At 43.0% G+C, this 4,394-nt stretch overlaps 1 non-coding gene across 1 annotated transcript; it reads left to right on the top strand.

Annotated features, from left to right (window-relative positions):
- Positions 1-1,051: 1,051 nt before the first annotated feature.
- TRNAG-UCC (transfer RNA glycine (anticodon UCC)) lies at positions 1,052-1,124 on the top strand. The gene has a single exon. It is a non-coding gene; the product is annotated as a tRNA-Gly (tRNA).
- The last annotated feature ends 3,270 nt before the right edge of the window (positions 1,125-4,394 follow it).

Here is a 4,394-nt window from a genome sequence, read left to right as displayed (position 1 = left end):
TGGAAGTGAGGGTCAGAAAATTCCATTTTCCCAAAGAAACTAGAGTAAGGAGATGGGAAGTTCATTCAGTGATTGAATACCTCCCCTGGACTAGGAACCATTGGTCACTAGAAACTTAGAAATAAAACTTACAGAATCCTTATCCTAAACAACCTTATAAACCAATAGAGAGTCATATATTAATACTCATTTTTTCCAGTTTCTAGATGTTAACTTTAATTGCTTTAGAACAGCATAATTCATACCAAATGCTTTAAACCATCCATTATAATAGAAATAATTGTGAAAGTAGCATAGATCATCTGTGTGAAAGTGAAAGTGTTAGTTGCTCACTTGTGTCTGACTCTTTGAGACCCCATGGACTGTAGCCCACCAGGCTCCTCTGTCCATGGAATTCTATACCAGAAATTAGAAAAGAAGTGAGGAGGAGAAGCCCCTAAATAAAAGAAACTTTCTTAATCCAGTACCATGACTCTTGTCTTGGAATTTTCTAAACAGTTGGAAGAGGGCTAGGAAGGAGGAAGATAAGGGAAAACGAAAGAATATTTCTAGTGTGATGGTTAGATTTTAATTTAAATGCAAACCAGTATCCAGAAATGGAGGGAATCATTAAGACATTCAGTTGAAGTGGAAAAGGCTATTCTCAAGGGTAGTAGAATCAATATACTCAGAAGGTAACACTGGAACTGTTTTTGCAAGCTCAGGACTCTTTCTTTGAATCTACATCATTTTTCTTATCTTCTATCATTCCAGCTGGGTGTATGTACCCAAGGTATTATAGTCCTGAACACATTCACCCCAAACCCATTGCCAGGTATAAATACAGATAGAGTGTAACATGGATGGTAAGGGTCAAGTTTGCAAAACCTGAACAAGTAATTTTAATGCAACTTATCAAGAAGGTACCATCACAGAAGTAGGGACAAACAATGAGAACATGAAAAACAAATGCATACATGTTGGATGTTAGAAAAAAGGGACTAAGGTTATCAGAAAAGGCAAGAAGTTGAAGGCAGTGTTCTTGGAGAAAGTTAAGGCAATCAAGGCAACTTCCCTTGTGGTCCAGTGGCTAAGACTCTGCACTTCCAATGCAGTGGACCTGGGTTCAACCCCTGGTTGGGGAGCTAGATCTAACAGTTTGCATGCTACAACAAAGATTGAAGATCCCCTGCGCCAACAACCAAGACCCAGAACAGCCAAATTAATTGATTAATCAACTGATTTTAAAAGGGCTATCTAGTGGGCTCTGAGGAGGCAGAAGAAATCCTTAAGCAAAGAACTGAACTGGTCAAGGAGAGAAAAGGGAAGCAACCAAAGGCCTGATTGAGAAGTGGAAGTAGAAAAATGACAGGTTGCTGAGCACTGGGGGGAAGCGGAAGCAGGAGGGAGGAAGATAGAGAACTAATTAGGGAAGAAGAATCACTAAGAATCATAAGCCTCTTTTGATTGAGAAAGACAAAGACCGTTAGGGTAGAGGAGCCAGGGCAGCATGTTCATTCGTGGCAGGAACAACATAAATGATTCCAGTCAGAGCTAAGATTCCAAAGTGAAGACTGCTAATGAAATAGTTTCTGCAACCCAGGGAACCAGAGATTTCACTGGTAACAGGTAGAAATTGATAAAAGCCATAAATTAGGGACAAAAAGCAGACGGGAGTTTAGCAAAAGAAGAGGTCGCTTGGTGTTTGAAAGTGGGTGTATTAGATTTGGACATGCAGAGATAGGGTTGAAGAGAACAGCAAGGAACAGCAAGAATCTGCAGTGACCTAGTGCAGTGTTGGGAATGATGTCCCCCCAAATGATACATCCAAGCCCTAACCCCTAGCACCTGTGAATGTGACCTTATTTAGAAATAGACCCTTACATATGTAATCTTGTGCATGATCTCAAAATGAGGTCATTCTGGATTTAGAGAGAGTGCATGCATGCTGAGTCCCTTCAGTTGTGTCTGACTCTTCGCAACCCTATGAACTATAGCCTGTTAGGCTCCTCTGTCCATGGATTCTCCAGGCAAGAATACTGGAATAGGTTGCCATGCCCTCCTCCAAGAGATTTTCTTGACCCAGAGATCAAAGCCACGTCTCTTAATGTCTCCTGCATTGGTAGGTGGGTTCTTTACCACCAGTGCCACCTGAGAACCCTTCCTGGATTTAGGGTGGGCCCTCAATCCAATGACTGGTATCCTAACAAAGAAAGGAAGAGGGAGAGCACAGAGGAGGAGACCCAGAGAAGAAGACCACGTATGTGAGGATGGAGATAAGAGTGGTGCTACCATAATCTTAGGAATATCAGGAATCACCAGAATCTGGAAGAGACAAGAAAGGAGTCTCCTCAAAAGCCTTTGAAGGCAGATTGTCCCTGCCAACACCTGATTTTGGTCTCTTGTCCTCTAGAACTGAGAGATAATAAATTTCTATTCTTTTAAGACACTAGTTTTGTGGTAATTGGTTCCAGCAACTCTAGGAAACTAATATGCCTGGTATGATTTTTTTTTACTTCTTCCAGCAACTGTGGGCAGTCTGTGAGCAGAATCAGCATGATCCAGAAGAAGTGGTGACCCAGGGTTGGGCCTTGGCATGGTGATCTTGATGGAAAGGGGTCAAGAGAGGGCAGTGCTAGAGTAGGTAGAGTTTAAATAGTTATACTGTGGGAACTAAAAGAGGTTATATGGGGATTTTTCTGGTGGTCCAGTGGTTAAGAATCTGTCTTCCAATGCAGGGGATGCAGTTTGATCCCTGGTCCAGGAACTAAGATCTCACATGCCACAGGGCAACTAAGCTCACGTGCCACAATGAAAGATCCCTCCTGCTGCAACTAAGACCTGACTCAGCCAATAAATAAGTACTACTGGACTGTCCTGGTGGCACAGTGGATAGGAATCTGCCTGCCAATGCAGGAGATATGGGTTCAATCCCTGGTCCAGGAAGATTCCACATATCTCAGAGCAACTAAGCCCCTGCACCGCAACTACTGAGCTCTAGAGGCTGTGCCCTGCAACAAAAGAGGCCACCACAAGGAGAAGCCTGTGCACTCAGTGAAGAGTAGCCCCACTCGTCAAAACTAGAGATAGCAGGAGCAAAATAACAAAGACCGACCACAGCCAAAAGCAAAAATAAATAAATAAATAAATACTCCTGCTATGTCATCTTCATTAAAAAAAAAAAAAAGAAAAGAAAGGGTGGGGAAAGGTGGGGGATTATATTGAGGGCATGGACCAGACTCAGTATGAAGAAAGGGTGTTGGAAAGGAGGACAAATAGTGGTAGAGAGAACCTTTGGGTTCTAGGACCTGGAAGTGGAGCAATTCTAGGTGATTAGAAGCCCCAGCATGTGGGTGGCTGAAGTGGAAGACAGCTGAAGGCCCTTCTTGTTAGGAAAGCTGAGGCACTCTCAGGCCAGATAATCAGAGGATATCAGTATAAAGATTGAATGAACTCGTTCATAATTGTGGTGGAAGAAAGATGTGAAGGTTAATTTGATGTGTCAACCTAACTAAGTTTAGGCTAAGGGATGTCCAAATAACTGGTAAACATTATTTCTGGGTGTGCCTGTGAGGGTGTCTCTAGAAGAAATTTGTATTTGAGCATACTGGGTAAAAAGGATCATCATCACAAATGTGGATGGGCATCATCCAATCGACCAGGACAAAAAGGCAGAGGAAGGCCAAATGTCTCTGCTTGAGCTGAGACATCCATTTATTTCCTGCACTTGAACACCTGTATTCCTGATGGCTTTGGGGCTCAGTTGGAGATTTACATCACTAACTCTTCAGCCTTCTCTTCTCAGAATTTTCAACTCAGACTGAATAGCACAACAGGCTTTCTTTTTTAAAAATAAATAATTAAATAATCTTTAGTGTTGCAGCTGCTGCGCGTGCTTTGCTGGAGTGGCCATGAAGAGATACCCCAAGTCCAAGGTAAGAGAAAACCAAGTAAGACGGTAGGCGCTGAGAGAGGGGATGAGAGGGCAGACAGACCGAAACCACAGTCAGAGACAACTAGCCCATCTGATCACATGGACCAGCCTTGTCTAACTCAATGAAACTAAGCCATGCCATGTGGGACCACCCAAGACGGACAGGTCATGGTGGAAAGGTCTGACAGAATGTGGTCCACTGGGGAAGGGAATGGCAAACCACTTCAGTATTCTTGTCTTGAGAACCCCATGAACAGTATGAAAAGGCAAAATGATAGGACACTGAAAGATGAACTTCCCAGGTCAGTAGGTGCCCTATATGCTACTGGAGATCAGTGGAGAAATAACTCCAGAAAGAATGAAGGGGTGGAGCCAAAGCAAAAACAACACCCAGTTGCAGATGGGACTGGTGATAGGAGCAAGATTTGATGCTATAAAGAGCAATATTGCATAGGAACCTGGAATGTTAGATCCATGAATC

This window comes from Capricornis sumatraensis, chromosome 1, assembly GCF_032405125.1.
Source record: "Capricornis sumatraensis isolate serow.1 chromosome 1, serow.2, whole genome shotgun sequence".
Taxonomy (NCBI): Eukaryota; Metazoa; Chordata; class Mammalia; order Artiodactyla; family Bovidae; genus Capricornis; species Capricornis sumatraensis.
The sequence above is the reverse complement of the archived record's forward strand: the minus strand, read 5'-3'. Positions and strand labels throughout refer to the sequence as shown.